The sequence below is a fragment of the Hyperoodon ampullatus genome (assembly GCF_949752795.1).
Source record: "Hyperoodon ampullatus genome assembly, chromosome: 14".
NCBI classification, from domain to species: domain Eukaryota; kingdom Metazoa; phylum Chordata; class Mammalia; order Artiodactyla; family Ziphiidae; genus Hyperoodon; species Hyperoodon ampullatus.
Window position 1 is genome coordinate 84,243,910 of NC_136927.1, and position 11,661 is coordinate 84,255,570.

Genomic DNA, 11,661 nt, shown 5'->3' on the forward strand with positions numbered 1-11,661 from the left:
CTGCACGTTCTCCTGTAACCAAAAGGGGTTACTAAGCAAAACCACCTAAATTTAAAAGTTGGTGATTTGAAGTAGCCTCACATTGAGAGGAAGCTCAGTGGTGTTGTGAAAGTCACCAGAAGCAGCCGGTGTGTCCCTGTGGTCGTCCCCAGCCAGCCCTGCTCAATGCATTGCTTATGTACTCACTACTTAATGACCTGTTCAAACCAGACACCATTTAATGAACTGTGAATTTACACAGAGGCCATTCTAAATGGGTCACCCCATATAGGATTAGTGGGTCTCAAATTATTAACCAAACATCACTCCATTTCAAAGTAAAATATTCCACTAGTGGTTTGATTTATTGGCCCTTCCCTTGCCACTCACCATGCCCAGAAAGTAGGCATGTTTCTTGCAATTTGTGAAAATCTTGCCTAGAAAAGCCCCTCGTTTGTGTGAGAGTGAATCAGATCGCCAAAGTAGGACTTTGTTGTTTACTTACCTGTTATCAATATGGTGCTTGAATATATTCCTGGACCTGTGGAATAATGTGGAAAGTGATGATAACTTTGATAACTTTGAAAGTTGTTCATGTTTTAATTGGTCTTGAGACACCAGTATTGTTTTAATGGTCTTTGCATCATTTTCAATGGCTTTCCATTATTTTTACCTTTCTTAGAATGTTTTAAAGGAGCATGATCTCATTAAATGTGCTGCCGTTTATTTGGGCCAGTCACATAAAATGTCTCTCTAGGATTGACTTTGAAGTTATTTCCAGAAATTTAAACTCAAGCCCCGAGATTCAAGTTGTCCAAACAGATCATGGGCTTAAAACCCAGAACCCTGCCCCAGCCTTCCCTTCCCAAGTGGTTTACGACGCCGGGCAGTCACTGGTTTTCTTATTACTGATGTGGCCATAGGAGGATCGGAAGGTGCCCCTGGCATCTCAGGAACTAGCACGGCATTCCCTGACAGTTATTTATTGGGAAAGAAGGTCAGGGGATAAGAGGCCAGCTCCTCCTCGATCGCCCCTGAAATGGGGGGCTTCTGCGGTCCTCGAGAGCAGCTGTAGGCGTCTTTCGTCTCAACGGTTTTGACCTCATGGAGTCAAGCTGCTCCCAGGAGTGGGGCTGTCGAGATGAGGGGCTTCCCTCCCAGACAGTCTGCGATGGTGATATGGGTTACTGCTGAAGCGTTTCAAGTGCTGAGTCTTACTGACCTTTGAAGGAAGGTGACCCATTAAGAAAGGATCACTGTTCATTTGTATTTATTTTCAGTGAATAGGGTGACTAGAGTTGGGTTTTCTACGCAACTCATTTGGGTAAAACTATGAATCTGACTAGGAATGGTCTGAAGGATCCTGCATGGGATCCGGGCAGCTGCCCCCCGCTGACCGGATCCAGTGCCAGCTAAAAGCCCAGCCGTCCGCTGCCACCACCGTGTCCCAAGGTGGGGAGGTGGCCCTGAGCCCATGCACTGCAAAACACTGTCCTGCTCTTTTGAGCCTTCACTTGCAGAAAGCGCAGCAGCGTTGCCAGGAGCAGGGTAGTACTCAGCGTCCTGGCACCTGTGGGTCCTTCTTGCCCTCCTTTTCCCGCCGGCAGCTCTGGTGGCCGCGGTGTCCTGCCCAGTTTCTCCCCTCGCCTGGAGTGCGCCCCGAGAAGAGGACCCACAGGGAGGGCTTCTCTGGGCGCAGCCCGGACCCCTGCCCCCTGTAACGTGCCCTGGGTGGCTCTGTTGACCAGGGCTGGAGAGGGGAGACGTAGACATTGACTGTCAGGTCCCCAGAGCTCCTGGTCTTTCCCGGGAGATCGTAACTGAAAGCTACTGTCTCTTGTTTTATTAATTTGGGGTTGGGGGGAGGCGCTGGCTCACCCACCATGGGTGTGAAGCCACGTATGTCTCTAATTTAACGAATTTACTGCGTTCTCTGCTAACTGAGAGAGCATTATTTATTTGTTTTGACACAAGCGCTTTCAGTGTTTTATCCTGGCTAATGGCTCCTTAAACGTAATAAAACCCTTCCAACCTAATTGGTCAGATAAGACTTCTTTTCTCGTGTGCTTAAATAAAGCAATTAGTGAAGCGCTTCTATCTAAAATGACTTTTTTTGTCCTTTTTTTAAAACTAATTTACTGTCACTGGAAAGTTTTTGTACAATAAAGCAGTCGTGCAGATTAAAGAACATCCTGCTATCCTAGTATTAATTTTAACGATGGGTGCATGTTTTCTTCATGTGCATCTGTGTTTTCGGGAGAGCCTGGCCTGTTCTGTGATCGTTTGGGCTGATGACTGTTTGTTTTGTGCCGAGGCCTTTGCCTCAGTGTCTGAGAGTCCATCTGTCTGTCTAATGGATGCTTTCAAGGGGACCAATCGATTTGCTCTCCACTATACAAAAAGGCAGATAATTACTTTCCTTATGAAAATGTATGCTTTATATACATATCAAGAAACACTGGAGATCTTCAGATAAAACCGTAGTTATGTGTGCCTTGTTGAGAAGTAATTTGTACACACGGGCCCCGGGAGACTTGAACTTCTAAGTGACTTTGAACATTTCCCATCCTATTAATCCGAAAATTTCAGGGGTGGTGTTTGCCGGTCGAACTCAAAGCCAGGACTGTATTTCCCCTCGAACGTCCTGGGCATCCAAGGCCGGGATGGTTCTCTGTTAACTCATCGCTGACTCTCACCCATGTATGCCTGGCGAGAGATGCCATCGGGGCGTGCTGGGCGTGTGTCTTCTTAGCTACACCCCAGGGTCCGCACACGTGGAAGCGGGAGCTGACTCTGCAGGCGGTCTCCTTGGGCGCCAGGCGTTCAGTCCTTGGAGGTCGCTGGTGCCCCAGGCAACACGGTGTCTTCAGAGCCCGCTGATCCACACGGAAGAAGCAGCCTCCTCTTCCTGTGCGCTCACCTTGTCTTTGGACTACAAGCACAGCCCCCCAGCTTGCTTATCAGCCATTGGCTCTGTCCACAATCAAGTCCACTCTCCGAGGATACACACCAAAGAAACGCTCCATCCCGATGGGGCCGCGGGAGAAGCGACCACACGCGTGGGCTCTGCCGGATGCGTGTGTTCCTTGAGCGGTAGCCTCGTGGGTCGTGTTCCCAGTGAGGTTTTGGTGGCCTTCTCTTGAGGTGGTGCTCCAGGTATGTGCAGGTGCAGTGATTGGAAACACTGCTTGCTGGGCAGAGAGCTCCTTGGGTGCTGGCCCTCAGGCGTGACTGTGTCGCGTGTGGACCGTTGGGCGGTTCCTCTCGGGGACACACGTTGACGGTAGGAGGACAGGCTGCAAGTAGTTGCCCCGTCAATGTCCTGAGCATCTTCTCCAAGCTGTGATCGTAACCAGGAGTTGGAGCAGCCTAGAATCCCTCCTGGTTTGTCTGTCATACCTGTGCAGCCACAGCAGAACGACTCACCTAGCCTGCCATCATCTGCTTCTACATTTATTGGATAGCGTGTTTCTCTGCCTTCTGGCATAACTCTGGTCATCAGGACCCCCTGTTCTAGTCGAATGTGGGACCCATGCGGAGAAACTGGCTCGCTGTCTCCACAGATCGGACACTCATTAGTTGGGTGTAGGGAGGATGGGATGGTGCTAATTCACTGGCTGGTTATCCTGAGTGTCCTCTCCTCCTAAGACTTAGAGGGGCACGCTCGGTTTGTTTGATGTTAGCTACACTTTGAAACTCAGCGCTGTGCACCCGTGGACATGTGGGCCCGAGGTGTAGATCCCTGTGTGTGTGAGCCCTTTAAAAACTCCTGGTTTCCTCTCTCCAAGTTCCCTCGACCACCCAGATGCCACCTCTAACCTTGCTGCCTGATGTTTTTGTTTAGTTTTGTTTTTAAATTGGGAGACAACCACTCCCTTCGACATGATGGGTGTTAGGACTAATGAGGGTGCTGGTGCGGGCGCGTAGAGCCTCTGCCCGTCTGAAGGTGGCTCCGATTCAGGACTTGGAGTTGGACGGTGGGCGTCAGCCATGTGCCGTGCGCATCCCGTCCCCGACTCCACACCACCCCCACGGCGGTTTACCGGTCCGTGGCTGGGTCTTCTTCCATCACAAAGGGACATTCCACAGCATCAAATGGCAGGGATTTGTGTACAATTATCTGGTCAGTTGAGGCAAAAGAAAATAACCATTTGTCCAATTGTCCAAATGAGCTCTCTGGCCTGTCCTGAATGTTCAGGATAATTGTGTGGGCCCCCGTTTCAGCTCTGTAATCTGGCTAAAATGGATCATTTAAGTGAGACTCCACTCAACGCAATGCACATTTAAATCGGGCTTAGTTAAGCTAGACCACTGGGTTTAGTGATTTGTGTTTGTCAACTGTTGTGCCAAAATTGCTTTTTAGCTAATTGTCCAAATTCCGCCGTTAGGAATTACTCTTTCTCTCATTTTGTAGTTGCTGTAATGGAAGCAGAAGGGCTCTGGTTTGCATCATTTGGTCTCTTTTTCTCAGGAAGTGCTGAGGGAATCAAATGGTTGTTTTGGGTTTTTTTTTAACTTGGTCTTCTGCTTCGGCACCATAATAGACTCCATTTTCATCAGCTGTTGGGGAAATAGAGCAGCCCCCCTTCTCCCCGCCAAACCTCCCCCTTTTCCAGATGGGGAAACTGAGAGCCGACAGAGGGCTTGCCAAGGTCACAGACTAGTGGAACCCACGGCGGGAACTAGAATCTGCGACGTCCCAGTTTCCAGACCAGGACTCTTTCTGCTTATGCCTTTTTCATTGTTCATTTCTGTCCATAAAATTAAATGACCTTCTTCCAGAAAGACTTAATGGTCAAGATGTGATTTGGTAAAAGCTTCCTCAAGGATTTTTTTTCTTATTACAAAGATTAGAGCAGACTGAGGCTAAGAGAGATTTGCAAACAGCGGTATGTCATTACCCTGAGCTCAGTTTTTCGTGTAATTGGTGTGAAGAGCTGGCTGCCGATGACTAAGGCTGCCGCCCAGCAGACAATAATGCTCCTTTTGTGACACGCCTCGGTGTGCATACGTGTCCATCTGCGGTTGTCCGTCTAAAAGGTGTACGTCTGCATAAAACGCTGACCAAGATGGATGGTGTCATGTTGACGTGGTAAATAATAAAAAATAGTCTGGAGCAGAACTGATTTTACAATTGCCTGTGAATGTAGCGCTTCATTTCCACGCTAGGCAGTGGCTAGAAATTGATTTTTTTAAATCCAATTAAGCCTCAAGGTTGGTTATCCATTTAAAAGGTCGGCTGAGTTAAACGATGACAGTACCTTCAGTTCGTGCTCATAATTAAATTTACACAGGACTTCAACACTTACGTCGTGTCTTGTGGAGGCACCCGTCGTGTGTTTTTGCACAACAGCGGCAGGTGAAAGTCCCTGGCAAAGGTGCAGACACACAGCAGGTCATGCACCCTGACTTGCTCAGTCCCAGAGCTGGCTGCCATGCAGCCCTGTCACTCCTTCCCCTCGGACTGCCGCAGCCCCCCGCACCTGACACGGTACCCCGCCCACCTCTCCTCTCCCTGTTCTATGGCCCCAGGAGTACTGGAGGATGGAGAGTAGCCTCTCATTTTAAAGGAAAGGAAGAAAAAAGAGGGGAACTCTTGGTGTATACACTACTTGGTTTCATGTGCTGCTGAATTTATATATAATGTAACAAATCAATCATGTTTTAAAAACAGTACTTTATAGTGCGTATTTACTACATGTTCCCAACGTTTTAAGAAAAAGCCTTCAGAATGTCTTTTTCTGGTTCTCATAGGTGATGTTTAAGTGTTACTGAATTTATGAAGATGTTAGGAGAACCACAGACCTGATTGGAATGCGTTTTACTCTGTTTGGGTTATAATGTCACTCAAGTTTCGTAAATCACCGAGAAGGGATAAGTGATCTGATTTCAGACCTAGCATTTTAACCTGCATGGTGATACACGCAAGGTTGCTTCATCTTTGTGCTTCCCATCCATGACTAGGAACCGGCCCAAAATATGGAGCCTTCCAGAATCAGTGAGAAAAAAATACTGAATTTCCTTCTCATGGGCCTTAAAAAAAAAAAAAAAAACCCAACAATTTCTGGTTAATTTTTCCCTCCCCCAGCCTTACCTCCACACTGCTCAGCTCTACCAAAAACATCAGCAACAGATTCAGGGTTCGTTTTCACTTTTTAAGAGATCCACATTTAGATACTAAGATAGACGTGTTGCTTTACACAAGAGTGTTTCTGGAAAAAATATGTGACTCAGGTTTTTGAAGACTGAGTCATTTTCAAGGCACTCGAGAAGCCTACGACTTCAGAGGATCCTGTAAGGGAAGCTTTTCCTAAAGAAACGATTTCTTGATCAAAACAAACACGGACCCCTCATTTCGCTTTCCTATACATCTCCATTTTATATGCTGAGTTTGCTTCAAGGAATGTAGAACCACGTTTGGTCTGTTAATGATTTCTTTCTTACTTCCTTCAGCCACCCCATCCCCGGGCTCCGGATCTTCAATATGCCCTTGAAAACTTTTACAACCACAAAAATAATCGTGCTGGTGTTGAGAAGTAAATAGAAATTTAGTTCCCGGGACATGAGGGTCATTACTATCTGACACTCTCCCCTTCCTGGGAGAATAATTTAGGCTGCTAGCACGGCCAGGGAGCTCTGAGAGCAACTCATTCAGCCCTCATTTTATTGAGACGCCCTGAAAACTGATGTTAAGAAGGCATGCTTTTTGTTGTTAATAAATGATTCCACTAGTAACGTTTTTATTAACACATTCTGTCATCCCACTGATCCTGGAAGGTAAAACCAAACACAGGACTTGAGATGAGACTACAAAATGTGCTTTTAAAGCAAAGCGCAAAAGATGACGTGCAATATGCTGTCTTTTGTATAAGATCCATGAATATATATATAATCTTTTTTTTTTCCAAAAGGAAACAAGAAAGATAAACTAAAAAGTAATAAAAATGGCTACTGTGGGAGAATGTGGAAAGGCGTGGAAGGGACAGGAGATTTCTTTGAGCATTCCTTTTTACAGCTTCATCTCCGGAACCATACGAATGTTTCATGTGTTCAAAAACTGAAAATGTAAAAAAAAAAAAAAAAAAAAACAAAAACCCCTACAGAATGTTGCCCATCATCCACTTCTACCTACCGTACACCCTGAAAGGAATTCAGGGTGGAGATCAGAAATGAGGCCCTCTGTGCTCTGGGAAAACAAGGAGAACAGGCCCTCAGATAGTTGGATATTTTCAGGAGAAAATTTCATGAACCTAGATTCTTGTATCTTCCCAGACTTAGAAAAGTGCTGAAATCTTGAACTGAGATCTGTTCCTCGTGACCCATGGTAACCTTCTGCCAAGACGTGTGCTTGATTGCACCTACTCCATCTCCAATATCACATATATACTGACACCTCCCCCCGCCCCACCTCTTTGGAGCAGTTCCTCAGAGCTCCTGGGCTAGAGTCCTCAGTGAGTCCCCAAATAGAACTGAACTCACGGCTCTCACATTGTGCATTTTTACTTCAGTTGACCCAGCAAATCCTTACGTTGAATACAAACAGAAACGTAGGAATCTAGATGGACATCAGATTAGACAGACCACACAAACACCAAGTAAAATTTGAAGATATCAGTGGGATACATTCTAAGAACATGAAGGAAGAAAGGAGGGAGGGAGGGAGGATGGAAGGAAGGAAGGAAGGAGGGGAGGAAGGAATCTTGATGCGGAGGTTTGTCGTCAGGAGTGGACGCTATTTGGTGAGCGTTGTAGGAAAGACCAATGAGTGTCCCTATAAAACGAATTCTACTGCTGTCCTCTAAAAGGATTGGGAGCAGTGACACTCAAGGAAGGAGCTGTGAGCACGCCTGGAATGCAGTTCTGGGTTTCTCAATAGGAAGCTCTTACTTTCTTACCAGCCATTCCCCCAACCAAAAGGAAAGAGGGTTCCTTGGAGAAGTGGCTGGCTGTAGATGTGGGGCAAGGAAGGGACACTGTGAGCCCCGGGGGTCATCTTATTGTTCCAGAAAGGATAGAGGTACACAAAAACCGATAGGGACATGGGAAAAAGACACAGGAGCCTGCCTGCTGGGCTCTCATCGGCCTAAGTGGAGACGCTTGGAGCAGAGATGCTGAAAGATACCCACTTACGTACGTCCTCAGTGGGGGAAAGGCCGGCATCCTGGGCTTGCAGCCACTGCAGTCGCCCAGGCCCTGTCTTGGGTTCAATGCTCTTCTGTCTCCATCTTGAAAAAGAGGCTCTGCATTTTCATTTTTGCCCTAGACCTCCACAGGTGATGGTCTTCTTTACTCAAGAATACCAGGCAGCAAGTGTAGAAGGGATGAGATACCTGGAAAATAACCATGCTGCAACCAGTGCTTGATGCAGGCAGAGATCATTATTGGATTTGAAAGCCATGGGGGAAAGGTTGTCAGGAAACAGAACATTCTCATAGTCTCAGAGTGTCACTCCATGCATTATAAAGAGGAAGCTGATTTCCATTCTATTCTGTATGAAGGGGGAAGTGTACCTTTACCATGAAGAGATCTGGCCGACCCCGCTTGAACCAAGTTACCAACCTTGGCCAGTGAGGCGAGACAACCTAGGTTATGTGGTTCCTGATGGGGCACAGTGGCAAACACAATGTGCATTGTTGCCAAAAACATCTAACCCGAATCTAATCATAAGGAGGTTAACCATCAGAGGAATCCAGACTGTGGGGACCTTCTGTGAGACGCGTCAATGTCAGAAAAGACAAAGGCAGGGATTGTTCTGGATTAAAGGAGACCAAAGAGCCTTGACAGCCAAGCAGAACACCTGATCCTTACTTGGATTCTGGATTTAAGAAGAAAAGGCCATGAAGGACATTTTGGGGACAATTAAAGAAGTTTCAATGGGAACTGCATATTAGATGATAGAATGGCTTCTATGTTAAATTTCCATGGCTGTTGTCATCATGGGGGCCGGTGTCCCTGTTCCTAAGAGAGATGCACAGAGGCATTTAGGGCTAAGCGTGTGCAGCTAACTTTACATGATGCAGAGAGAAATACCTATATATACACGCATACACATCCGTACACATATACATGAACCTAGGTGAAGGGCACACAAGCATTCATTGTACTGGTTTTTCAACTTTTCCATAAGTTCATGCATTTTTCAAAAAAGTGTTTAGGGAAATGTGATTTTTATGGCAATTAGTTAATTTTCAATCCTTGAGGGAACATAACAAATCTTCTAGTTGGCACGTCTGACGCAGTATTTACAAAATGTAACTGGGAGGCTCCCGGAGGTCCAGGCGTGGTGATGGAGGGCACACGCTGGACACAGGCAGCCTCCAGGGAGGTCATGCACGGGTCACCCACCACCTTTCTTGGATGGGGGCTCACTTCCAGGCCAGCTGCTCCATGGAGGGAGGTGGCTGGAGCCGAGCCTTCCTCTGCATCCTCTGGGCACAAGAAGCAGCAGGTCATTCTCAACCAGGAACAAGCCCTCCCTTGATTTCACGTTGGTCCTGACTGAGGCACGTCCACTGGCTTTCAGTGGCCCGCAAGGTCAAGTCCAAAGGCCAGGGCTCAGCATACATCTCACGCACACTTTATGTGCAGCCATGGGAGCCACGGTGGTTCCAGAATGGCCCGTGCCCGTTAGTGAGTAGTACTTTGGGTCTTCGTGTGAACGATTCCCTTGTCAGGGAGCAGACTGCCTGGCACACCTGCCCTCAAGACCCAGCTCCAATATCTCATCCAAACTCAGCCTTCTCCCAGTGACTGGATTTCTTGGTTTTACTGCTGTGTTTGTTCCTTCACCCCTGTGCACGCGTGCGCACACACACGCATGCGCGCACACACACACACACACACACACACTGCTGCACATCCCCAGAGCCTGACCTGGCCTGAAGCTCTTCAGAACTGGTACTCCTATATTTTGATTTTATGTAGGTAAACTCTGGCATGAAATTAACACATAAATGCACATTTCATACACCGAGAGCCATCTTACATGATATGACTTAAGAATTATGTTCTAGTATGTGACCTGTACCAAAAAACTTCCTAATATGTCCTGGGAACTTTATTCTGATTTCTTCCAGAAGTTTTTAGTCTTTTCCTCAACTCCTAAATTAAAAGTCTGAAGACCCAGTTGAGTTTGGAATGAGTTTCAAGTCATCAAAAACATGAGTTACTTCTCGGGTTGCATTAAAGAGCCTAGTAAGTTGTTTTAAATTTTCATTTTTTAAGAAAATTAAACTGAGGTGAATTCTTCATTGACAGTGAAATATATACTAAGCTCAGGATTAATACCTTCATAAAAATTTATCTAAACAGAGTGGGGCCTGTCTTATTTATGTTGAAGTCTGCAAAGTCTGCAGTGAAAAGGGGAAAGTACTTTCCTGGAATATAGTTATATCTGTCACAAGCGGCATCTTGAGGAAATTGGCAGGCGTTTGAAGTGGAATAATTCCTTAGTGTTCTGTTTAGTTTGGATTTCTTCGATTCAGGGGTGGCTTAAAACCAGAATCAGGAATATCTGCTTCTAACAAGCATCTAACGTTTTCTCTTGCTTTGTGTACATAAGTGTTCAATACATGTTGGTTGCATTGAATCATCCTGCTCACCCTTTCTTGGGGCCATCGGGGTTCTTCAGTCTATTCTTAAATACGGAAGAATTCTAAAGGGAAAGATGGTCTACCGGCAGTTTCTCTGCCCCTCTCCCGCCCCCCAACTCCCTGTACACAACCTCTGCCAGATCTGGCTTTCTGAAATGCGGCTTGGATCCTCCCGCGGTTTGCAAAAGTCTATGGATTGAATCAAAGACTCCCTGGTCCCCCTGACCCCGCTCCTTCCCTAGTCTCTGGCAACCCGCTGCTCTTACACTCTGGTTTCAGAGCCCCGTGGACACGGGGGTCCGTGCCTCCCCCATCCCCGTCCCATCCCGTTAGCCTGCGCAAGTCCTATTTCATCATCAGGGCAGGGCTTAACGTCCCTCACCTTCCAGGAAGCCCTCCCCACCGCCCCCAAGTGCCCCACACGCCTGTCTGCAGCGTTGTTTGCAAACAGAAGAAAGAGTGATAGATCTTCATACATGCTCTTCGTACCCTTTATAAATGTGTGAAAACATTCAGCTGCTGTAAAATCTTTTGAGGAAAATAAGGTCCAATTAGCGCCGACTTTTGTGTCGGGAAAGCTGAGGGTTTCGAAGGAATTCCTTTCACTCAGTCAGAAACTGAGGGCTGCTCTGTGCCAGGCCCTGAAGAAAGAGGCTCTAGTCCGTGGAATGCTTGGGGCCGTCTGCCCTGTGCCAGGGACAGACGTGGAGGGAGCAAACAGGGAAGATGGGAGTGTGGCTCGTGCGTGGGTGGCGCAAGTCACAAGTCAGGGAGTCAGGGACACGCTGGGAGGTCAGCGGCCGTGGCGCTTGGCTACCACACTAGAGAGTTGGCTCTGCTGCTTTTTAAGGTTGGTTATGAAGAGAAAACTCTAAGAGGACTGGTGCGTGGAACTAGCTGAGGTAGCAGAGAGGCGTGCCCACCAAAGGCCCTTGAGCAATCAGGATGTGGATGGGATGGAGTGTCAGGTGTTTATTTTTAAATGACTCCCGGTAGAGCTTCCTCAGCTGGGTCCCCACCCCCGGACCCTCGTACCTGAGCCGCACTGGGAGCCGGGCACACTCACCGTCCACCAGGCGCCCCCAGCCTC